This window comes from Ambystoma mexicanum, chromosome 11 (genome assembly GCF_040938575.1).
Source record: "Ambystoma mexicanum isolate Mex_15411 chromosome 11, UKY_AmexF1_1, whole genome shotgun sequence".
NCBI lineage: Eukaryota > Metazoa > Chordata > Amphibia > Caudata > Ambystomatidae > Ambystoma > Ambystoma mexicanum.
In genome coordinates, this window is record NC_090934.1 from 882,524,395 (window position 1) to 882,550,538 (window position 26,144).

At 46.3% G+C, this 26,144-nt stretch overlaps 2 protein-coding genes across 3 annotated transcripts in view; one reads left to right on the top strand and one right to left on the bottom strand.

Annotated features, from left to right (window-relative positions):
- PRR33 (proline rich 33) overlaps positions 1-26,144 on the top strand; it is a 92,923-nt gene that overhangs the window by 60,573 nt on the left and 6,206 nt on the right. The window lies entirely within an intron of this gene.
- The window catches only part of LSP1 (lymphocyte specific protein 1), a 393,235-nt gene continuing 388,572 nt past the window's right edge, over positions 21,482-26,144 (bottom strand). For both annotated transcript variants that reach the window (XM_069623945.1, XM_069623946.1), the window contains exon 12: positions 21,482-23,272. The gene's annotated coding sequence lies outside the window, so the exon portion shown is untranslated. The remainder of the gene's footprint in view (positions 23,273-26,144) is intronic.

A 26,144-nucleotide genomic window follows, 5' to 3' on the forward strand; every position in this document is an offset into this window, starting at 1 on the left:
TGTTTGTAATTCTGCAACCATTACTTTTAGTCCATTGTTTCTTCTAGTTTATCTCAGGCTAAGTATCTTACTCCACTGTAAATGTAACTGTAACCCCGACTGTACATTGACCACTTACTCATTTAGTGTACCTCATGCTCCCTATTTCATCCTTTTGCACTCTCTTCACTGATATTGTACCATGTACTCTTTGTGTATTGTATATTGTAACCATGTACTCTTTCTGTATTGTATAATTGTAACCTAAGATATGCGCCAAGATGCCTTTGAGCCAGGCGCGCTATACAAATAAACAAAATACAAATACAAAGATATATTCATGCAGGTTGTTCCCATGTGGTCCATGCAGGCTGCACCAATATATGCCATTATTACCATGTAAGCACTCCCAGCCAGTAAACATGCCATGCCACAGAAAGTATGTCCAGTCTGACTGTGCACCATAAGTGCTATTACTGGCTCCATTGGCCTAAATTCAATGTGGGTCAATTTAGCCAAGTAGTATGTTTGCTTTAACCTTGATGCATGGTCCTGTGCAACATGGGTAAAGTAAAACAAGCATTGGCAATGCTAACAGTTTGGGCTTTCATGTAGACATGGTAAAGGCACTGCTATATTGGTATTAACTGCCCCTTGATGGAAGCAGGTGCAAACTGGTTTGAGTACCTGAGCATCTAATAGCAGTGCCTGGCACATGCCTAATACTTGTGTACTTGTCAAAACCGTTGGCTTTGCCAATGTTGTTTTTAACAGGACTTCAGTGAAAGACACGTAAGGTGCAACAACATTGAGCGGATCGGGCTGTAGCCCCCTCCGAAATGTTGTGTTTTGGTGACTCGACCTGGCTGCATGGGCAGAGCCAGTCCCTGGCTAGGGAGGGCTGAAGTCCTCCCACTTTGAGGCAGAAGGCCTATTTCGATGTGTCGCCAGCCCGTAGCTCTCGTTATCGAGCGGCAGCAGCATCCAACATGCAGAGTACAAATGCCTATCCATGCGATATCAACAGACTAACTTTGATAAAGCCAAAGTCTTAACTTCTGGTCTCAGCTTTTAGATGGCACACCTCTCCAGCAAACAGCAAAATCATTGCAGGGCGGAGAGCAGACAGCACAGTCCCCCGTGTGATTAAAAGGACACAGGTGGACTGTGCTGCCTGCTAGTTAGGAGAGGGGGCCGCTAGGCCCCCCTGCAAGCGTGAGGCCCGGGGCAGTTTGCCTCTCCTGCCCCCCCCCCCCCCCACGTCGTGACGGCACTGGGTACTCAGCAACAAACGCAATGGGATGTGACGTCACCAGAAATCAGCCCGTCAAGGTGAAATATGCACATTTCATTACATTGGTTTTGCATAACTGCCCTAATTGCACAGGACGAATGGCATTTGCCTTTCATGAAATCAACACGCACACAAAACCAAGAGAGGGTATTGTCTTCTAATCGTGTTTTTGAAAACGTTAAAAGGTGTGCATGTTTTAAACTCCAAGAACCAATACAAATGTTTTCCCTGGAACATTCAGTACCGAAATGGGACATTTCACCTTTAGTTGCTTGTTATTTTGCTTCAGGTTATATAGTGCAATGGTAAAGTGTCTGGCCTGCAAACCTGACGACTGCAGTGCAATCCGTGAGGTTGACTAATTCATAAATTCACAGAAGACATTCAATGTTTCTCATTTTAGCTGGGGGGACTCCGTCCACCCACATGTACCCTTGACTTGAGCCCTGAGATGAACTATGCCCCGGCAGGGGACAGAGTAGGCAGGAAGGGAGCAATGAGCAAAACATTTTTCATGGGTTTCAGGCTTTCAGCCATGCTGGTGGACCGTCAATTTACAGTTTAGCTCCAACTACTATCTGATGGTAAAGTGGAGAAGTGTGATTTAACTTCACAAAGAACAGTTCCGAATGGAGAAAATGGTTGCAAAAAGTAGTGGAACTGTTAACAATTAAAAAGAAAAGTAGTGGAACGCCGATCCCAACCGTTCCCGCTCACTTCGACCACTGTATTTATCAAGTGATCTTATTTGCCTTGGTTTTGTTTTGCAGGCGTACAAGGTAGGACAAGTCTCACTTTAATGGATAGTGACCATGTTCTTTCAGGTTATGTACACACTTCCGGCCAGCTCCACTCTCACATTTCTTCTACCCACTTGCTGTTCTTACCAACCTGCCTATTTAGAGTGGGTGCCTTGTAAGAGGACTACGGGGGTGGAGTGGTAGAGAGGACCCACGCAACTTTACCTCTCTTCTATTTATACACGTGTGAACTTTCCATCTTGGAGACCCGGCTTGCCATTACGTTGATGTCAGAAATAGCCTGAGCTTCCCGGATGCAGACTGCGGACTGTCGGTCGCGTGGGGCTCTTAACCCAAATGCTGCTGCATTCTCCCGCTTATTGGGGCACATGCTACCCCTTGAGCTTGAACAACAGAGATCGGCTGAAAGGTCAAGGGATACAGCAGGAATAACAAACTTTTCGGTTGAGAAAATGCATTCCAAAATGCGCACAGTGATGCCTCAAAACTGCACACCAATCAGTGCTCGAAGTGGGCCCCCACGCCCCGGTCCCACAGACAACAACAGACAAGCTGCTCACTGTCCGGGCTCCGCACGTGCACTGAAGCACAGCGGGAACGCCCGTTTTTTCCACGTGACCAGTGGTCAAAGTGGGCGGAAGCGGTTCTCCTCTACTTATTTTAATTAAGTTTTACCGTTCCTATACTTTTATTTTAAAAAGAAACCGTTCCGGAACGGTTTCCTTTTAAAATAAATGTGTAGGAAGAAGTTGAAAATTGCACTTTCAGTGCACTGCACAGGATGTTTCCTTAAAGAGCAGGGACATCTTTTTGGGGGGTTTTTTGTGCATGGGATGGGGTGTGGCGATGGGGTCTGTGGGGAGCGGTGCAGGCCAGTAGAGAACATAGTTCCACTACTTCTTTTCGTACACTACGACCACTGCACGTGACAGTTATGTCACTCAGTCACGAGTATCTCTTAAAGTGATACACCACATACCTCCTTTTTCATAACAACAAAACAGTGTCCAACCACCCTCTCCCCCTCCCCCATACAATTTGGCACATCACAAAAACCCCAGAGTTAACTTTCAGCAACATTCACGATCAACTTGACGTGTCCACCATATAGTCTTTCAGGTGAGCAGGTTTCCCACGCCCACTCCGTTGTGGATATCACTGGCCATCACCCCAACTCGGCCTCTCCTCGCCTGCTTCCCCCTTTTCCAGGAGGACATGAGAGCGGTCACACCCTCCACCATCATCTGTCTGTTCTGCACACCACCTTCCAGGCGACCCACTTGGACTGATCTTCCTGAAGAAGCTGGCATTCCTCGTGACTGTGGCATTGCCGTTGGATGCTGTCACCATTGACCCTTTCACAGCCCCTATGCCCACGGGGTTGGGTTCATACAGAAGTGACAACTTCCATTATGGGTGCCGATTTCTCACTATTACTTCATCCCCCGGCACAAATTGGTGTGGTTTGAGTCCTCGTCAGACGTTCTCCCCTTCATTCCTGGCTCTCCCCTCCATGGCCACCGTGTCATCATCAATTTCTTCCGTTTCTCGGTCCCCAGTGTCTGGCAGCAGCCCCCTCGAGTCCCTTCTGAACATGGCCTCTGCCGGTGCAACCCCGGTGGCACAATTGGGAGTCGCCCAATACTCCCTCAGGAACCGGTACAGGGCCCGCTTGAGACGTGTTCCCTGGCCATTAGCAATGCGGAACACCTTATTGAGAGTTCTCATGAACCGCTCCACTTCCCCATTTGCCCTGGGCCACATGGGGGTAATCTTGCAATGGTGGATCCCATACTCACTCATGAGCTGGCTGAAACTCTCACCTTGAAACGGCAGCCCGTTGTCAGAGCAAACCACCGGTGGCAGTCCATGAGTAGCAAACACCTTCTCCAGGGAAGCTGCCACGTCGCCAAATGCCACTGACTCCAGGAACTCCACTTCTGGGTACCAATTCCACTTGTCAATCACTACCAGAAAGTGTGTGTCTCTTCCTGTTGAACCAAAATCTATGTGCACCGTCTCCCACAGTGGTTTGCTTCGGGGCAAGGACTCAATGGATGGCTCACATTGTGCTGGGGCCACTGCCTGGCACCAGATGCATCCGGCTACAAATTTCTCCACTTTTCTTTCCAAAGGGGGAAACCAGACCTTCACCCTCAGGCAGGCCTTTGTTTTGGCCATCCCCTGATGTCCCGGGTGGGCCAGCAAGATCACTTGCTAAATCTTGCTCGCCAGGACCACCATTCTGTCCCCTCTCAGCAGTAGGTCCGATTCAGTGAACGACAGCTCATCCTTCACCCTCCAAAGTTGTTCTTGGGTGATGCAGACCATCTGGGTTCTCTCGCCGAGTCCTTCCTGAATGGTATTGCGCTCCCCTTTCTGCAGCACACTCTGTAGGAGGCCAAAACACTCATCTTCCTCCAAGGCCTTTGACATTTACTCTATGGGGATGGAGTTCGGAGTAGAAGATTCAATGACCACCCAAACATGTTCTTCTGCATTCTCAGCCGTGCCTCTGTGGGTGCCTCGACAAATAGTCTGTTGCATTGTTGGCATCAGGTCAGTATACCAAAGAGACTCCATATTCTAGGAGAGCCAGCATCCACCTCTTTATCCTAGCCGGGGGCTTTGAGGACGCTGCCGCCATAATCAGCAGCAGAGGCTTGTGTTCCGTCACCACCGTTACAGACCTTCCCAGCACATACAAGTGGAAATGCCGACACACCCACAGCACTGCCAAAGCCTTGCGCTCGATCTGCGAATACATTTGTTCCATTTCAGAGAGCGCATGGCTGGCAAACGCCATCGGCCTCACTTCGCCCTGGGAGTCCAGATGTGAAAGTACAGCTCCAAGGCCAAACTGGCTCCCATCCACAACTATTTCAGGTGGAAGAGATGGGTCAAAGAACGCCATTGTGTCCTTCACCGTGATTGCCGACTTCACATCATCAAAAGCGGCTTGCTCCAGGGCCCCACTGCCAGATGTTATCCTTTCTCGTTAGGCTCCTCAATGGATCCGACCTAATGGCCGGATTCCTGATGAATCTCCCGCAGTACATCACCATCCCCAAGAAACTGCACACCTCCATCACCGTCTCCGGGGTCTGGCGTTCATAATGTCCGGCACCTTCCTTGGATCGACGCCCCGACTTCCTTTAAGACAAAACCAAAAAACGTGATGGTTGACTGGAGAAACTCGCACTTCTCCTTGTGTAGGGTGAGCATCATCGACTGTATCCGCTCGAGTGTCTTAACCCGCCTCGACATGTGCTCCACTTCTGACTTTGCGAACACGAGAATGTCATTGCTAATGTTTATGACACCCTCCAGGTCTTACAGGGCGCTCCATATGATGTTTTGGAAGACCTGTGCAGCTGCGAAAGCTGAGGTGTTTGTACCAGTACAATCCCTGGTGAGTTGTGAAAGTGTGATGAACCTGGACTCGTATTAGACAGCTGTACATGCAATGTTTGATCCCGACAGTTATCTATGGACTGGAGAGCCTAATGGAAATTGACCTTAAATGGTTGTAATTAATTGAAGGCAAATTCTGGAAAAGGATAGTGGGTCTTCCAGGAGGTGTCCCTATGGCTCGCCTGAGATTGGAGGTAGGCATGCAATCTCTTATGGTGCTAAAAAAGAGGGCTGCGTTATTCATAAAATTGATGAATGGCCCCTCAAATCCATTATTAAGTTCTCTGGGCAGTAAGATTCAGAGAACGGAAATTAAATCGGCCCTCAGTGGAGGAATGGACTTATTATTTAAGGAAATTGGCTGGAGCTCCAATTGGGGGAAAAGTTAACTCCAATCTCCGAAGGCGGCTCTTTAAACACCTGGACCTATGGGATTGGGGCAAAAATGTTAAACATCTGGGATCATTGAAAAGTTATAGGTTTGTAATAGATGTGCTTTATACCTATGAAAAGATCCAATCCTACCTGGCCCTCTGTCCCTCTAAAGCTCTGAGGCAATTTATTCTACTATGAATCAATAGACTTCCGGTGTTGGACGTAGTGGGCCTGATTAGGGCCATTCCTACTAAAGATCGTGCTTGCCGCATTTGTGGCAATCGTGCTGTACAGGAGACGGCTAGACATGTCCTCACCAATTGTAGCAGTATGGAGAAGGTATACCAGAAACAGCTTAGTAGGTTTGTTCATCGTCGATAAAAGCTCCTACTTTTTGGAAGAACTGTTTAAATACACAGAATGGGAGCAAGCATACAGCACTTTATAGGGTTTGCAAGGTGGCAGAGATGCATTTAAATTTAGATCGGGCCCATAATCAACCATCGTAACATCTGACTTAGCAGTCATCCAACAAATATATCAGGGAGCACTAATAAAGGAATAATTTGGATGTACCATTTGCTATGAACATGAACTTAGGCCCATGAAATAGATATTGATATTTATACTGATGAAGTTTTATCTGTTTTACTTGCATCCATATGATATATGAATCTTGATGGTTCCTATTGTATTTTATGGCATTCTATGGTATTTCAATGATGTATGCATTATATTCTGTAATCTGAATGAATGAATGAATGAATTGAATCCTATTTTTAAGATAAGATAGTGCAAGTTAAATTTTTAAGATGTTGTAAGTTGCATGTTAAGTTATGAATGTATATGTGTAAAGTTTTAATTTAAAACTAGAACACATTAAATAAAGTAACACCACCTGATGGTACCCGTCCCTCAGATCAAGCTTTGAGAAGAACCTGGCACCTCGGCAATAATGTCATCAATTGTGGGTGTCAAATGCCTCTCCCTCTTTATCACCTTGTTTGGCAGCCTCATGTCCACGCATATTCTAACCAACTCAGGCTGCTTAGGTTTCCTTGTTATGACAATGGGCGACACCGTTGGCCCTTCCACTTTCTTGATAATGTCTAGTCAGGTTCTCCAGTTCTTTGTCCAGGAGCGCCCATAGGTGGAACGGTCTGTGTTTCAGGGCAACTGGACAAATAGTTTCGTCAATATGTGTAGCTTGATTGGCTCTCCCTCCAGCTGCCCAATCCCGACAAACACACCTGCAAACCACTCCAGCACTGCCTGCACATCTTCAACAAATATGCTGCATGCAAATGTCATGATCCCCAGTGCCCCAGCACAACTCAACAGTGTGTTGTCACTAATGTCTGTAATAAAAATCCTGGCTTTGATCGCTCTGGATCTGTGTTCCACTTGAGATACAAATGCCCCCTTCAGGGGAATGGGCTGGTCCCAACTGAACGTTAATATGTGGTTCTGCACTGGAGGGTCATCCATCGCCTCATAATGTGCTTTGGCCAGACGTTGACAGACGCCCCTATGTCCACCAAGACAGGGACTGCTGAGCCATCAACTCGTACCGTACACTTTAGTTGTCTCTTAGTCTTCACCTTTAGCAAACTCACACTGGATATGAAGAATATGTTTTACTCCTCCTTTTCAATCTCCAGTTCTGCCATCTCCTCTTCTTGTTCTGCACATCTGCAAATGCCACACCTTCCACATGCCTTCCCTTTCGTCAGGCATTCCGACAGATGCAGGTCATATCCACACTGCAGGGACGATGCTGGCCCTCTTGCGCCCCTCTCACGTGTTGGCACCATGGTTCTGCAGGCCCCTCTTGCTCCTTGACCGTGCCCCACTGCACACACCTCATCAATTTTGAGGGTGCGTATCGCAGTGTCCATCTTGGAGGCACGTGTCTCCGCCACCTCATATGATCTACCCAGTTACAGAATTTGTGCTAGTGTTAATCCAGGTTCCTTCAGTACCTGTCGGTGCCACTTGCCAGATGCACACCCTTCGATTAATTGGTTCCGTATCATACCTTCCTCATTCTCCCACGCACAGGTGGCAGCGAGGCGCCTAAGCCGGGCATGAAACGTGTCCAATGGCTCATCGTCTTTCTGCTTGACATTACACATCACAAACCTCTTGTAATCCATGTTCGCAAGGGGCATGATGTGTTGCCTTAGGGCAGCCTTAGTGGCAGCGTACGTTCCATCGACCAGTTGCAATAACTTCTAGATCTGATGAACCGCCGGACCAGCTGCAAATACAAGGGTATCGCCCTTATTTCATCATCTGTCTCTCCTGTGGCCCTGAACTACATCTCCAGGCGCTCAACTCAGGAGTTCCACCTTGGATCCAGACTGGATGGCACCCCCGAGATGTCAAACTCTGGCATTGGATCAAGCGAACCTTATCGGTGTGGCACACGCACCCCGTCTGGGCCAACAGCTGCAGCCCCTCCATTCCGATTGTCCTGCATCATGTTGGTTCTAGCGGATGGGGCTGGGCGTCAGGCACCAGTTCTTGACAGGGGCCGCAACCTAGGCAGGCGGGCACACATGCACCCCCTTCCTGGCAGGGGCCACAACCCAGATGACACACTTGCCACCCTCATTGAGCTGTCTGGAGCCATCTTGCCGATGCCACCCTTCTCAATGGATGCAGAGAAGAGATTCAACAGAAATTGAAGAGAGGTGAATAAAATGCTTCCACCACCTCCTTCCTAGTCATGCACACCAGCAGGAACCAAAACAAAAATAGTGGCACAGGAAGGAAGAAATGCCTTTTATTACTTAGTACTGTGTCAATCACTTCTTTTTCATTGCTCAACAAAAACGAAACCATTTTTTTTCAGCGGGGAAGGCACACATGCACTCACATGAGGAGCCTCAACCTCAATAGACAGATCAAACAAAGAAAAAGGATTTGTCCCTCACCGTGATGCACAGGTCGGCTCTGCGGCCGATGAACGTCTTTCATTCATGCAGCTGCTCGTGTTCACCCCGCCGCTTGGCACGAGTGTCAGGTCTGTATGTTCATCACCGACTACCTCATCGCCAGTGTAGTATGGGCCCCGCAGTGCATGGCATGCGGCAGGCGCCCCCAGTGCCACAAGACAACCTGCTCACCGTCCGGGCTGCGCACGTACACTGAGGCACTGCTGGAAAGCCCTGTTTATTCCACGCAATGGAGTTACGTCACTCAGTCGCGTGCATCTCAAAGTGATAGACTTTTTTAAATTAAGATTTACTGTTCCTATACTTTTATTTAAAAAAGAAACCGTTACAGAATGGTTTCATTTTAAAATAAAAGTCTAGGAAGCAGTTGAAACGTGGGTACGGTATAAAAAAAACTTTAACATAACACTGCACTGAACGCTCACTTAAACAGCGGGCACATTTGCTTAGGGGTTTGTATGGCACGTAGGCGTGGCGTGGTTATGGGGTTTGTGGGGAGGGCAGGAAACCTAGTTCCACTACTTCTTTTCGTGCACTACAGCCACTGTCGTCAATGCTCCCTTTTCATATGTTGCCATGTTAGTATTTTCGGGTCCATATTGGGCTAAAGTGAAGCCGCAGCAGCTCTCAAACTTTGCACCATTTTCATTCACACTGACTAAAAGGTCACCCACAGTGCAGTCTCCACAGGTTAGCAAATGCTGGAATTATTACAGTGGCGGCTTTAGAATTCTTTTAATTGGAGGAGTGTAAATATTCCTGCCAGAGCGACTGAGCGCAGTGAGGGAGCATGGACCTACCAAGGAGGGTTTTGTGTGGTTTTCACCCTGATCATTTTTTTTAAATTGGATTAAAATAGTGCATTGTACACCACATTTTCTGTAAAAAAAAAATCTCTAAAAAGCAAAACATGTTTACACTGGCCGTGCCCATACATTCCCATGCTAGCAGTGCCATTATATGCCAGAATTCCGATATAACATATTCATGTTTACTTTGCACATAGTTGTAGTAATACTATATAAAAATGTCCACAAAGGCTCTGCCAACATATGGCATTATCCCCCCCCAAAAGAACATACTCCTGTTGGCTTTGCCCATAAAAATGTCATGATACAATAAGAAAACATGTCCTAAGTGGCTAGACACATAATAATAAGTCTTAATGTAAGAAAAGGCTAGACTGCCTGCCCCAAAAGGCCAGCCTAGCCACATCATCTTTTCTTTGATCAAACACTGGTTGATGAAAGCAATGATGATTTGTTTACTGGGCATTACTGCCCCTCCCAGCCCAGAACAAACAGACCCACGGATACACCCTCACTCACCCATTTACACACGCATCCATACAATCACTCATTCCAGACATTAAAATCCATTATATATATTTTTTTTAAAGAATCTTACCTGCATGCAGCTCCGTGCCACATTCAACTCTGGCAGGCCAACAGAGTCTCTGGCTCCTGCACAGCATGAACAGGAAGCAGAGCGCTTCCTGCTCATGTGCGCAGGAGCCATGGCACCAGATACGCAGCTCCCCAATCAGTTTATGTGCAAGGAGGCACAGGAGTGACCCCCCACACATATAAACATGCAGTCCCCCAGCCAGCATTCCCAGTGGGCCATGCAAGGTTGGGGAAGCACAACGCCTCCGGCCTTGCATGGCTCATTGTGCGTGTGCGTCTGCGGAACAGAACTGTCTAAGGGAAAAAGCTATTTGACAGCTGAAGCTAGCCCAGGAGTGCTCCCTCCGCTGCAACAAGCAGCAGAGGGAGCATTCCTGGGCTGGTGCAGTTGCACCACAATGGGCGAAGGTTCTGGTTGGTCAGTGCCACCTCGTCCATTACGGACGAGCTGACCCGGACCACTACCTTTAACGATATAGTCGATCACAGTGTAGCCACAGCAACCACCCTTTCAAAAGCAAGTGCATGGTTTCAAAATGATGTGTTTTATCTGCAGACTATCCAATGAAGATAAAGCGGGAAAGGTAACGGAGGGCCAGGAGATGTGGTGGTGTTCCTTCAGGCACTCGTGGCAAAGGAGCTTTTCACTGTTGCCACTTGACGGAGCCATATCTGTGCCAAATTTCCAGCTGATCTACCCAAGGAAGTGGCGTTACTTCAGAACTATCTTCAGTATCAAAGGTCTGTGGGTGGGGGACACCAACTGGTGATCAACCAAAACTGGAAAGTCCACAAATTCTTACTTTGGTGCTGCATAGCAGTTACCTTAGCTTCTTTTGGCATCAAAGCTTGTTGCATTCTCACAAGGTGCTCCAAACCACAGGTAGACAGCACGCTAAGGCCCCATAAAACACCAACACAAGAACATCTTTTGTAACCTCTGGTATCTTGCCAAACTACCGTGGCCAGTCCCTATACACGAAGCACGGATTCTTGGATTTGAATCCATACGAGCCACTTGCCATGTGCCGCTTCTTGGTGCTGGACCCATGCTCCTACTATGACACTCCTTCCCACACCCTGCTGGATGAGCGTTCTCAAAGTTCATTAAGGGCCAGTATAGGTCATCCATCCTAAGGAACAGAAGTACACATACATTAAAGGCTAGTCAGAGGTAAAGAAGGGGAGCCATAGTGGGTGTTTTCGTTATAGAACAGACATGGCTAACCATAGTGTGCCCCTCCCCCTTCTTGCAGATTCAAGACAATCCCTCACCATGGCAGGGCAAATAGATTAGGTTTTTATATCACTTAAATAAAGGGTCAGAATGCAGCAATGTTGTGGTTGAGCGGCAATACATTATTTTATAGTTATTTGGGCAGAAGGAGCAAACCGTGTGCGATAAATACTAGATGATGGCTTAGATCCGCTTCAGGAGGCATTGAAGTAAATAGTGCCCATTAGGAGCGAGGACAGGGGAAGCCCACTATGTCCTTCTGCCGACACCTTTAAGAACGTCACCTTGGAAGGACTAGAACACAGCCGTGCAGTGCCAGCCACCCCGACCAACCAGATCAACGGCTTCTTGTCAGACCTCAATCAAACCGTGGAGGAACAGGCAGGCATACCTGTGCCCTGAAAAAACGAACCACCAGGCATCAACCCCCCACCTCTTGGTGAACCCACAAACAGACTGATAATAGGCCCACTATCCGGTTACAAGAATAATGGCGGTGATAAATGTGCAGAAGGAGCTGCGCATCTTAACGGAGATGCACACTACTAACTGGGCACTCAGCACTGAAGCCACAGCTGTGCATTAGTCCATGAATCTGATTTCAGAACCACGGTCCAGGTACTGGTAGTCTCACACCCCGAGGAAGGCAATGTCCCCCTCCACCTTGTCCCAGCCCCCACCTGCCCCAGGGTGGTTTTGAATACCGATGCACGCACCATGGGACACTATGGAATTTCCACAGGTCGTTCCCAGACTAAGAGAATTGCAGTGGCTGCCCATCCCCACAAGGATACTCTTGCAAACTGCATGCATTGCATGTAAGGCAAATACTGTCTGAACACCAGCCTACCAAGCCACAACATTCACAGACTCAGGTGGGACTCACTGCTCTAGAAGCCAACCCATTGCGAAGCTTGAGACTAAGCTGCCATGCAAAGAGAAAGCCAGCAAACAAGCATTCTGTTGCTAGACCGCAGCCTAATGGAACAGCAACCCAGTCACAAACCAATGCACCTGCAGCTTAGGAAGGAACATCAGCATTGTTTTCTGGGAATACCTACGGGTCACTTAGGATCTGCTACTCCTAGGGATATACTACCTCTGTAGTATGTGTTATGTTAGGTTGATGGTATTTATATCGCCCACCGTCACCAACAGCTTTTGTCCCCAGGCGCTCTGGCGGATCTATAAAACAAGATGCAGGCGGGTAGGTTAGTCGGGAGTAGGAGAGTGGGAGAAGTGGTGTGCTGTTGGCGGCTTCAGTTCGGTATACACTGTGCGCTGAGCTTTGGTGTGAGTATCGGACTGGGCGACATCTTGTGTGCTGTTGCTGCCGGTTATGTGTTTGTTGTTGATGCAGTGTGGTGAAGTGCGTGTGGTTTGCTGGGATAGAGATGGTTGTATGAATTTTCGGATGGGTTAGGTTTTCAGAGATTTGGAAGTTGGATTAGTGGGGTGTGTATTCTGGTTCTAGTACATCATTTTTTAAAATTAAAATGATTTAGTTTAATTATGAACTTTTCATTTTGTGGTCTTTTAGATAGATATCTATGTGTCCTAGGTAAGGAAAAACCAAAGAAGAAGGTCTCTGTTTTTATTTATTTTCAGTTTCTGGTCTCTTATCCAGTTCCAGTATGTTGTTGAAATATTGTGAAATTGTAAAAAATAAGTTTGTTGGCTTGCCCATTCATTAGTATTGACCATCTTGTTTCAGCATTCATGTGTTGTGATGATATTCGAAAAAGGCCCAGAAGCGGGCTCTCTGCTGAGTGAGAGCTGTGCATGTCATCACCAGGTGGTGTATTGTTTCTGGTGTCTCGAGGTCTTGGCAGAACAGACAATACTGCTCTGTAGATGGTATCAGTCTTGACATGACCAGTTTAGAGCGTGTCCGTATGGTGTTAAAACGAATTTTCATGTAGATTGCTCCGATTTTCTGGTCTGGGAATGTTGACAGGTATTTGGGTAGCTCATTAATAGCCCGCATGTCAGTGGGGCATTGTATATTCATACCATATTTTTCCTTCATTGTTCCGGTCTTTATCCAGTCATTTTGCATGAGTTTTCTTTTGGCATGTTGTGGCCGTAGAGTTAGCATTTCAACTGAGATATCCTCGTCTGCAAACTGGTGTGTTAGTTTGTTTTTCCAGGCTTGTATGACAGAATTGTTCGTGGTGTTCCGGTGATATCTCAAGATTTGCATTGCTTTTGTTTTGTCATCAGAGAGGATTTTGCGATATATGTCAAATTGTTTCCATAGAACAATTGATGCTAATGACTGCGTCGCTATTTCATGCCTTATTCGGGGCATGGGATAGCTCAATGGCAGCTTTAGGATCTTGCACCACAAGATTGCTTCGCTTTTTGTCCAGTTGGTGTTTCTTGCAGTGAGCATGGCTTCGGTTCCATAGGTTATGGTTGGAATGACCTTCTGTCTGTAGTAGGATATTATTGGGCTATACGAGAACTTGCCATATTTGCGTTGGAGAGCACAGCCTTGTCTTGCTAGTGAGTGAATTTTCTCTTTGAGGTTTGTTGTCCATTGCTTTTCCGTCTTAGATTGGTTGATGGCGATTCCAAGGTATTTAAAGGTGTTGACTTCGTCCAGTTGGTTCCCGTTGAGACTGAAGTTCAAGGGTTTGGTCTTCTTAAGTCGCTTTTTCGCTATGGACATCACTTTAATTTTTTTGGCATTGATATGAAATTAATTTGTTTCTATATATTCGCCGAGTAGATTTAAGCTGAGCTGTAGACCGGATATTGCTTTTGTCGAGTAGAATAATGTTGTCTGCGTACATCATAGCTGGGACAGGTGTGGAATTGATTTTGCGGGGATTCAGGGCACTGTTTTGTAGATGATCTTCAAAGTCTGCAGTGAACAAGTTGTACAGTGTTGCGGCTAATGGACAGCCTTGCTTTAGGCCGTTCGATGTTTGGATGACAGGGGTGGTTGCATCCTCTTTGGATAGTCTTATCTTCATGGAAGTATTGGAGTATAGCAGTTTGATTGCCTCCAGGATCTCCGTCGGGCATTTCCATGCTTATAGTTTGTTCCAGAGTTTCCGTCTTGAGAATGAGTCGAATGCCATGTGGAGATCGATAAATGCTGCATATACAATTGTGTTGTTTTTTAGTGTTTCATGTTTGATCAGATTTAGTATGAGCAAATTGACATTTGTTCCTACGTTTGCTGTGAAACCGGTTTGTCTTGTGGCAAATCGGTTGGTGTCGGTGGCCCACTTGTTCAATTCTTTTTAGCAGCATTGATGCTAACATTTTTCCTGGGGGATCGAGAAGGGCAATGGGTCAGAAGTTGGCTGGGTCATTGCGTGGTCCCTGCTTGTGAATTGGTACTATTGTAGCAGTCTGCCAGGAGGGCAGGATATGATTTAGTTTGTTGATCAGAAAAAGGAGACTTCCCATTAGGTTTGCCCACGTTTGTGGGTCTTTCTTGATGGTAGCATTGGAGAGGCCGTCTGGGCCTGGGGCACGAGATATATTTAACTTGCAGATCATATCTATGATGTCTTGGTTGTATTCCTATGGGTGGGGTTATTGCTGCTGTCCTTTATTGGTCGTCTAACTGTTGTGTGTGGTTGGTGTGGAGTGCTCCCAGTTGTATGCTAATGAGCTTTGTATAATGTGACTAGGTATCTCTATTCTCCCCCTCTGGTCTTGGGGCTGAGGGTAGGATGCTCTTTATTCCCTTGCTATCTATGTTGACATAGGTCTGTTGGGAGTTAAGTGTGGTTCAGGGCCAGGGTGCTATTGATGGATCATCCTAGTTTTGCATCTTGGTCTGCCTATGTATTCAGTCTTTGTGTTCTCCCATCATGGTTGTCTCTCCATTATTCATTCTGTGTGTCATGGAGTGTCTTCGTTAGGTTCTGTTTTATATGATGATTTGTTTTGTATCTGGATCTGTCTCTAGTTTCCTGAATAGTAGGTGGTTTCTTGTGTTGCGTATGTTCTTTGGTAGGTCGGTCCAAGTTTTCAGTGCCTGGTGGGAGAAAGATGATCCTCTTGAGTTTTCTTTTATTGTAGGGTTTTGTTTCCAGGCGGATGTCGTTGCTTGATCTGAGCGTTCTTGTTGGTTGATGTACGTGTAATTTGTCTCAGGAACACAGCGCCTTGGTTATGTATTGCTCTGTGCACGATGCACATTGTTTTTAATTTTATTAATTGTTTTATTGGTAGCCAATGTAGTGTTTTTAGCACAGGTGTGATGTGTTCTTTTCAAGGTAGTTTGAGAAGTTATCTGGCTAACGCATTTTGTATGCATTGTAGTTTTTTTTAAAAGTCATTCAGGCATACCCAGGTATAGGCTATTGGCGTAATCTGCTCTGGACATGACCAGAGTGATGATAGTGTTTGTTTTGTTGGCGAATGACAGGAACAGAAGGATCCTTTTTGCTGCTCGCACAAGAAAAAGCATTTCTTGAGTAGAGCGTTTACTTGTGGCTCTAGAGTGCGATTGTTGTCCATCAGGCCCCCAGGTGTTTTTTTTTTTTTTTTTTACAAATCGACAATGGTGCTGGGGTTAAACCGAGCTCACTTGGCCAAGGTATGTAGTGGTTGTCTCCTCCGTTTTTTGTGACGATTATTATTTCTGTTTTGCATGGGTTGATTTTGAAGTAGTTCGAGTTCATCCACGCTACTAGAACCTGTAACCTCCCCTTTCACTTACCTGTAGGAAACCTAAATTACTTGCATAACACTCTACTGATTCCTAGCTAGGTTTTCGCTATGTAAACATAAATATAAAAATTAACAGCAGTTCAGCATCATTATGGAAAGTCAAAATTTCCAATATTGACAAGGATATGTGGAAACATAAGTGGTGATGCAGGGGTCTGCAGCCTGCGGCTCTCCAGATGTTTTGGGCACACTCCCAAGATCCACCACAATTGGCTAAGGTTCATGGGAGTTGTAGTACAACACATTTGGAGAGTCAAAGGCTGCAGACCCCTTGTCTATGGCTTCCAGGAAATCGAATGCTTAATGATTGGATGGAGGCTGGAGAAGCGTGCTAAGATCCCAGCATGGGCAATGCCGGTTTGACTCTGTTGGGAAAGGACTTCTTTTAGCAATACAGATTTAGAGCTTATCTGGCAGGAAGCCTTTGTGTTAAAACAGATGTACATATTGTAAGCCTTTTGAATGGTTAGCAAGTGTGGTTTATCCAGGTTAGTGCTGGATTGGTCCAGGATTTGAGGTTCTCTCAGTAAAAGCTTTCTGGGCTTTTAATAACTCAGTTTACCAGTATGTTCTGATGTATTCCATATCACTGAACCACTTTAGAGCTGTAGCATTTGTGAAAGGGTGCATCATGGCAGTGTATGCAGATACCACGTGGGAACCCAAAACCGTAGAGGACTTTTAGAAAGGTTACTAAAACGAGGGATGGAACCAAATGTTTAAGGTTGTTTGCTGCCTTTTCAAGGTCGTTTTTGGTTTATGTCTTATATTTGCAAAATGAGAGATGTAATTGGTGGGACCTGTAATACCTTAATACAATGGTCAGTAAGATGGATATTACCAGCACGAATTAAATCTAAAGCATGTGCCCAGTCACAGGTAACATAGGAGACCAAGCATACATTCTCGCCATTCAAGGTGGACGAGTAGACTTTGCCCAGAAACAGAAATTGCAGATGATAAAACCAGGACTGGAGCCAGCTAAAATGGAATGAACAATGAATGCTAAATTAAAGTGTACACTAGGACTCACCCCAAAACACTGAATCCCCTTTATCAACGGCAGTGTTAGATTGCTTGCACTTCAAATGGCACACACGGTGAACTGAAGATGGAAGCAATGCATTCTCTGCCTAAGGGAAGGGATGAGAAGTCTTGTGAAATGTAATCAGTGGCCAACTGCTGGAATAAAGACTAGTCCGGTACCAATGTTTCTATAGTGACGCAAAGACCAGGCTATTTGGGACTGCATAATGTTAAAGAGGGTGTTGGCGCACGTAAAGAAGTTATGCTCCAGGGGCTGGGAGGAGGGAATGGGGTGACCCAGAGTGCCGGGACCCGCCAACCTGCTCTGTGATGCAGGCCCAGAGATGTTATATAAGGATCACTCCCTATTCCCCCATCCCATGTCCATCATGTGTAGGGAAACCCCCACTGATCGGAGAACTCAGCTATTGCCCAGGGATTATAGGAGCAAAGGTGACATACAGAATGAAACGGAAGAAAGCCACCACGGACAGATGTGCAGATGAGACATTTTGCGCCAATCTGGAATGACGTTTGCTCAATACAGAAAAATTTGCAAGCACTGCTCAAGTAGAATGCTTTCGGCCACGCTCAATACAGTTTGCAGGGGCCCCACAGAAAGCGAGAGAGAGTCCAGAATCATATCAAAGAGACAATTCAGGGGGCAGAGCCTGTAGCCCTCAAGGAAAATTGACAGTGTGAGGGCAGCTGTAACAATACTTCGAAGATGACAGACGTACACTTTGCAACCTTAGTGAGCAGAGCCGGAAGGTAGTCTGCTATGGACGCCAAAACACTTGATGGACTAGTAGTTTGCCAGGTTTTACCCAGTTTATGGACACGTTCACCCCTTTCAGCCATCTGACAGCAGAGAGCCCTGGAGTCTGATAAGAGCAGAACACAGCAGGGAGGGGGGGGGGGGTGTTGGAGTTAGGAGGGTGCAGAGTACAGCATGGAAGCATGGTGAGGTGGAGAAACCAAGAGTGGAGGAAGGGGCAAGCAGAGCGAGAGAAACAAAGGAGGCAGAGTTGAAGGCAGAGCAGAAGAGGAGATGGAGAGGAGCAGCAGGGGGAAGGGCAGAGGAGAGAAGGCAGAAAAGGAAGACACACACTGGAAAGAACAGATAAGAGTGCAAGTGGGGATAAGCAAGAGGAGAGCAGTGGTGCCTGGTGAATGTGTTTAATTGTGGGGGTTCACATATTTCCAATATGTGCCAGAGGGGTCAGGGGGGAGAGAGAGTTCTTGAATAATGGGTTAATATGCTGCACTTTAAATCACAATAAGTGACCAATTGTATAAAAAACCAGACAGTTTACAATGTGTTGGTAGGGTAACACATGGCAAAATCCAACTGATGCAAGTCATCAACAGAACACAGGAGCATTTCCCAACACATTTTCGTAATTACTTTCGCCACAATATATGATGTTACAGCTAGCATGGAAATGTTTTTATACTAATATATGGCAGTATTCCCATATATGTACATACTAAGGTTTGCTTTGTGTAGGAGGACAGTAATGGTACCAAAGGAAAGCATGTCCACACTGTCTCTGCCAGTGTATGACAGTATGCCCACATAAGAACATACTTCTGTTGACTGCCATTTTAAATACCATGTCACAATATAAAAACATGTTGAAACTGGCTGCACCCAAATGCCAGTCTAGCCACATAACGCATCTTGCTTGCTTCATCATGGACGCTCAGTAAAAGAAAATGCCACATCACATTAGAAAATAGCTAGACTGGGTGCACCAAAATGCCAACCCAGCCAAATAATAACACTTATGCTTAGTTTATTACAGATGCTCAGGGAAAATGTCATGACAAAGAAATAGCCAGAATGGGAACGGCTGCACCAAAATTCCAGTCTAGCCACGTAATAACACTTACCACCCGGCAATGCTGGGAAAGAAAATCTCCCCTGGCCTTGCACGGTCCATTGGACATGCCCATTGGGGAGCAGACAATGTCAAAAGGGAAACCATGTTTGTGGCTGCCTTTTTTTTCTTCTTTTTACGGATACAGTATTGGCTTCTCTGCCGGTGACCTCCGCCCACCCCCCACTCCAAATCAACCATGTAAAATCCTGTGCAGAGTCCTTCAACCAAGCATTGTACATTTGTGAGAGCTGAATGGATTAGAAGTTTGGCTACACATGGTCATGGCTCAGCTATACTCTTCTACTCCCAAGGTGAAAGCAGTGCTCATGGCCAGATACAATTCGTTAAAGGTGCCTGCATTCACACTTGTATCCACACCAGAGTTCTGCCAGAAAAGTTTGAATGTGGTGGCACATCCGCGACAGCAAACAATTTAGAAATAATGCAGACATGGGGCCCTGGTCTCTTGCTCACTTGCCTTCCCTGCAGCCAAATTCACCATTTAAATGGAGGATCTACTTCTCTTAGCTGTAAAGACAAGACCCTAAACGTAGAAGGCACTGACCAGAAAACTAGATCCAACGAAGCCTTGCTGAAACCTGCAACCTTCAAGATTTTGCAGGATAACAAAGCCCTGCCCTGGTGACTGTGGAAACCATACGTCCATATACCAGGCTGTTAGAAGAATGCCAACCTTCCTTTACACCACAGCACGGATCTGGTCGAAGCCTTAGGAGCCAGAGTTTCCTTAGTAAATCTAGGCCAGATCTTAGCATCCTTGGGTTATCTAATGGAACCTGTAGTCGAGCAGTCCACGTTATCTATCAACAGGGGAGCGGAATAGATATGAACACAGGGAAATACAGTATTGCTTTAGACATAGGACTGCCCACACAGAGCTATATACGAAATTAACTCTTGTAAAATGTATGCAAGATTGTGGTTGCAGTGCAGGCAATAATGTGCGTTTATGAAGTCTCGGTAGGGGAGCATTCTTCCATCTTACCAGGTCAGGTAGGGTTAACTAGAAGGTCCAGGGTCAACTGGGCCCATAGGGTTTCTACAAGGGTACTATGGGACCTACATTCACTTAACAGTGGGTTGCTCCCACATAGGGTAGGAGATGCGAATGGTAATGGTCCTAGTGCTGCTCAGGCACCCATAATATAGTCTAGACCATGTTAAGAGAGACAACTTTAACAATGGGACCTTGCTTTAAGATAAGTCAAGCACTTCTCCGAAGGCGAGCCGAGCAGTGGAAACCTATGATCTGATATGCTCAGCCAGCTCTTGGGTCTAGCGATGGTTAGAGGGCAACAGCTGAGACGGTCAGTGATCCAGCAGCAGTGTTGGACCACTAGTCACAGATTCTTCAGTCCAACAGGGGAGTTTTGGAGTTATTGGCGATCGAGATGACGGTGTGTGGAGCATCGGTCTAGTGGAGGCAGGGCTCCAGGAGGAGGAGAGTGCAGAAAGAATCCAGCTGCAGAAGTTACGGTAGGAGATGTACTTTTAGGAATACAAATGTTGACTTCGGTGTCTCCTAAGAACTTTTCGCTCCAATTGATGCCTTTATCAGCCACACGTCTAGAAGCTATTGATTGCTCGCGCACTGTGTTGGGTGCTTTCACTTCTATGTTGGGTCTGCTCAGAGGTAGCAGAAAGACGCCCGGAGGGTGGGGTTCTGAGGGCTTGTGACTCCTATCGTCCAGAAGGGTCAAGGGAAGGGAGCACCACACAAGGTCTCTTTAGGGAAGTTACAAAGAAAAAACGCAGAGCAAACCTGCCAGGAAGGCTCTTGGCAGGGTGAAGATGTATGCAAGAATTAGATTTATGCAACATTTACTCACAATCCACTTTCTTCCATTCATCTGGACCTATCCCCAGGTGAGGAGTTAGGGCACCTGGAAAAACAGGGTTCATGATGTGCCATGCCACTGAGGACCTAGGGTGGGGCAGGGGATGCATATGGTGTTATCCTTTCTGTGAGGGCCTCAGATGAGGGCTCGTCAGGGAAAAAGCCAGATAAAGCACTTAGAAACTGTCTATGCTTGCGTCAGTGTGACAGCACTGGACCTTTGGTGTCACACTGAGCCACGGGAACCCAAAGGAAACCTTGTCCCAAAGAACGTCAGTGCCCCACTTGGGAGTCTACAATATGGCCAAAGGGAAAGTCCTTGACAGCTACCATAAGCAGATCACATGTATTGATTACTTGTGCAACCTACGCCTCTCCTCCATTTCTATATGCAGCCCAAAGTGTCCTTCCTGGTGTCTAGTATTTCCGTTCTAGTAGAGGAAACGTCTCCATTGTCAATCTGGCTTCTTGTGAGCCATAACATACCAAGAAGAAATCCAGAAAACGGCCTTACCCAGCAAACCATTCAGTCATCTCTGCCCACTTTATCACATAGCATGTAAAATTTCATTAACGGGTAAAGCCGCAACATTCAAAACAAATCTTTATTTTGTAATAAACGCATATACAAAGAAATAGTACACCAGGGGCAGCCCATTAGCCATGAAGGCAGTCAGAAGGACCCTAAGAGATGGAATGCACTGCCTCAAGTGGAGAATTGGGAGCATAGCATAGACTACTGTTTTGGGAGGGATGGGCCTGTGTATTGGTGTGCAGGCAATGATGAAATGATAAGAGTACACCAACACAGACTCGTTAATGCTAATAGCATATCCGCGTCCAGAAACAGGAGCACTTACAGATACATTAGGGGACAAGAATCCCAATTTACAAAAATAGGTGTACTGTGCTATGTATATGACGGAAAGACCGGGGGTTCTTACGCCAGAAGCAGCTATTCTGCAAGATGCAGGGAGCAACACTGGACTGGACTGACTGGAGTACAAGCAGAGGATCACAGATTACACTCCAGGTGCTGGTCCCATCAGCTACTTGAAGACAGAACATCCATATGCCACGCAGAGCGTAGGTTGGTCAGATATGGCCATCCTTGCAACGCCAAGCAAGCCAAGTAGTTTCATGCCCAAACGGAAAGGGACAGTAATTGACATCTTAAGGTACTGTATAATTCGAAAGGCCTTATGAAAACCACAAAGGGCCAAATGGGTTTTATACTGCCCATCAAGCACCCCAGGGCCATCCAGAATAGGTGCTGTGGTGCCAAGCTAAGCCATATACAGAACAAGCTGGGCATACGCTGCTCCTCCAGCCCCAGGACAGACCATGACATGCAGAACTCAGTGGATGTCCACTTTCTTTTTATTAATGAACTCTTTACTCTTCCAGGGGATGAATTGTAACTGGATTGTTGTCTGCCTGAAATAGAATCGGGGTGCAACCTTTGGAAAAGAACAGACTCAAATGGATTAGTTGCTCTTGGAATGGCCTATGGCTGCAGCCCCTGCAAACTGTACATCATGAAGTGGCTGCGTGCGACCCTTGGAATGCATTATGGACACAAACCCTGATAGAGGAACTAGACACTGGATTTCTATGCCGCTTTGAATCGGAGTAGGCCCACAGACCCTATGAGAGAAGAACCCCTCTAACTGGGATTTTTGGGATGACTTTCCAGAAATAATTCACTTGAGCCCTGAACAAAGACAGTTTCCCTTTGCAACTGTACTTCTAAATCTGCGCAAGCAGTGGGCAAGATATGTGTCGGAGAAGCTCGGCATTCTGGTGGCACAAGCCTGGCCTCTTAAAGAGTCCTATAAACACAGAATCAAAAGCAGCTACATTGCAAATAACTGCTATAATAACACAAAAGGTCCTGGGGCGACCTTTTCGTAGGACACAAAGCACAGCAGTGGCAAGAACAATTTGTCCACACAGTATAAAAATGTAGGCCGCTTTAAAGTGGTCTGACAAGACCCGGCATGGGTCCACCGTCGAAGATGCAGCCCTCGCTATGCAGTCAAGTAAGTCATCACCTAAGGAGGGTGGAGGTCATTGTGTAAGCAAAGCAGAGGTCATTGCAAGCGAGATGGATCCAATCATGGAGGCAAGATGGTCAAGGTACAGGAGAGCCAATGATCACAGATAATGATAAATGGGAGGTTGCTGTATAATCCGGGAAGATGTTGCATAGCAAAGGCAGGGAGAGCTCGAGATACAGGCGAGGTGGGAGTCTTCCTGCAAGGCCAGGTAGAGATTCTCGTACGGCAAGGCAGAGGTCATCGTACAGTTATGGCGAAATTCACTGTACAGGCGAAGCAGAAGACATTCATCGCAATATCCAGTTGTGATCCTGGAGGCTGAAAAAGCAATACATTCAGTCAATGAGAAAGCACAAGATGAAAGAATGATTCATCCCCACCCCCAAAATGGCCTTAAATGACTTCTTAATCAATACCAAGGAACAAGGCGAGAGCATGACAGGAATTAGAGAGGGCAGCCACATAGAAGGGGTTGGACCTAAAACATTTTTCAAAAGTGGCATTTGGCATATTCTAGCCTTCATCCCTTTCTGCCTTCCTCTTTTCTTACACACTCCATTCTCCGTTGCATCTTGCTCACATTCCCCTTCTTTTTTACTTTCACCCCAATTGTTCCCCAACCACCTTCCTCTCTCAGCAGTACTTGGTTCCAAATACACCTCAGTCCTCACATAGACTATAATTTTTCATAGAATGAAGAAAACTACTTCACTTGGTGGCAGATATGGGAGTCTGATGGCTGTAGTAATGTAGCTGGCGACCCCAGTTATTTTAAAAATGTTTTTAAATATGTTCAACAGGGAACAAAACATGTTTCCGCTACGGTTGTATCCGGAGTGCGTAATCAATCTGCAAGGTTTGTGCCCATTTTAGACAGTGGCCTGTGAAAGATACGAAAGGCATTGCTCTCCATTTTTCTCTGTGATTAATTATCCCCAATTCATTTGATTTTAAGTTCAGCATTGGACAGCAGCCGGATTAAAAGAAGCACCATTTACGCATATTAATACAACTCAAGGGTGTGGTGGTGCTTTAGCCCACTTGAGATATGGAAAATCGCAAGAACTCGACAACACCTGCTTGAATAGGTTTGCTTGACTTTTGTAGGGCCGAGTGATGAAGGCATGGGACATTACCATGACCCAATGATATGCAAAATCGGCCCTAAGCATGCCTTATGCAGACAGGTTGTTCTTCAAGAGAAGAGAAGCAGAGGATGGGGGCCACATGTGACTACCTACCCAAGAGGACTCTTTCCCTGCCCAATCTACTCTACTATCATGTGCACATTTCCACGGAAACCATCCACTGCACCTGGCAAACACGACCAAAGTGTCCCCTTAGCCAATATCTTGGGACTGTTACACGTTTGTAGGCAAGACATTCATACGATTAGGTTTGGGGACAGAGCGATACTGTGCAGCTTTAAGATATAAATCCCTGTGTTGACCTAAAACTTCAGATAATTTCTGGGCAATTAAGCTTTGCTGCTTGGGAGGACAGCTCAGGGGCAACACGCTCGCCTTGGAAGCAAGACAATGCAGAGCAACACAGGTTCGATCCCCGGGTCTGCGCTTAGAAACTTCTGGGTATTAAGCGCATTATAAAATAACCAATTACAATTACAGTGCCTTGTGCAACAGTTTCCCCATCACCAAAGGTTAGGTTTATGGCAGATGCCAAACCAAGATTCTCCCTAGATTGGTAAAACTGTAATCCAGAAACCTATGTGAATATCTTCCTGCTGAAGACGAAGGATTTAATCTGCCCAATGCAGCAGTTTCCTCTGTATTGTTATGACCTTCAGTGCTCTGTCCCAGCCACTTGCGCTGGCCATTGTCCACCTCCTTTCCCAGATGAGAAACACTGGTCTATGGAGAGGTCCTCCCAGCTGGTAACAAAGCTGATTAGGACTATGCTACTGCTTTTGGGAGTCCTAGGCCTAGCTCTTGGTTAGTAAGCCCCCACCCCCTTCTGGCCTGACAGAGCAAAGTCTCCATCTCCTCTCCAGTTTAAGCTTGGTCACCCACTTTGCTGTTACTGTGCTGAATTCCTGGACATGAAACATTCCTATCGTCTTCAGAAGGAAGTACTATGAATGGAATAATGCAACATCCTGCATGAAACCAGATGCGTACTGCTCCGATTGGGGGTGCAAGCATGGTAGCGCCGCAATAGCCAGATTCGTTGTAGCCTTTACAGCTACAAGGGTTCTGTGATTCTTCCAATTTCTATTACCAAGCTACAGACATAGCCTTCCAATTTTGCTGAGATAAAGCTCATGCAGAAGTCACCCGGGCACTGGGTGGATGGATATGGTCAGAGCTCGCCACCCGCCCCCCCCCTTATGAGACAAATGCACATACTTTAATAGGCTTTACATTTAACAATGTATAATAATACCCATTGCTGTTCCCATTTAGCACTCTGTGCCTTCAGAGCACTATAATAACATGTATTACCCAATTCTAGTGGCACTCACTTGATCGACCTCAGCAGGTTGAAAGGCGGAGTCAGCGCTACCATGTGTCTCAGAATGATGACGTTCCAGCAGGCCCTATGTCTAAGACGAGTGCTGAACTTGCTAGGAATTCACCAGAACTAAAATTGTTACAGTGGATAAACTTCTTTGAACCCTGCTTCCCTCTTTATTTTATATTTGATCATGACTGCCAATTTAGTAATATAAAGATTGGTTTAGAGTCCCCTCATTGCAAGATGCACAGGACTCCCATTTCTGGCCAGAGAGAAGTTGGTAAACAACCCAATGTGTCCCAGTCTTCATCTTGGGACCTCTGTGCTTCAGTGCATAAGAGCTAGGCTGTTATGTAGCATGTAGTATCTCCCACAGTCTCTATTTCGACCTTCAATTTACATAAGTGTGTTTAAAAGATTGTAACTATCACCCGCCACCTAAAGTGGCTGGGACAAATCTGGGACGAACAGCAGTCAGTAGCACCAAAGAAGTGATTCCACTGCAACACTTGTGCTAAAACAGCGATATGCACCCCTGACTGTTCTTTCACTGGAAATCTCTATGTGCCACAAACAAACTATCCGCATACATTGGTGGAGCCAATGTGGAGGATCTCTTACACTAACCACACGCGGGACCCTATAAAACGCACCCGATACCAGTCACCCCACCGTTGTCTGCCTCAGTGGCAAGCTTGGGGAAGGCACATGCCCC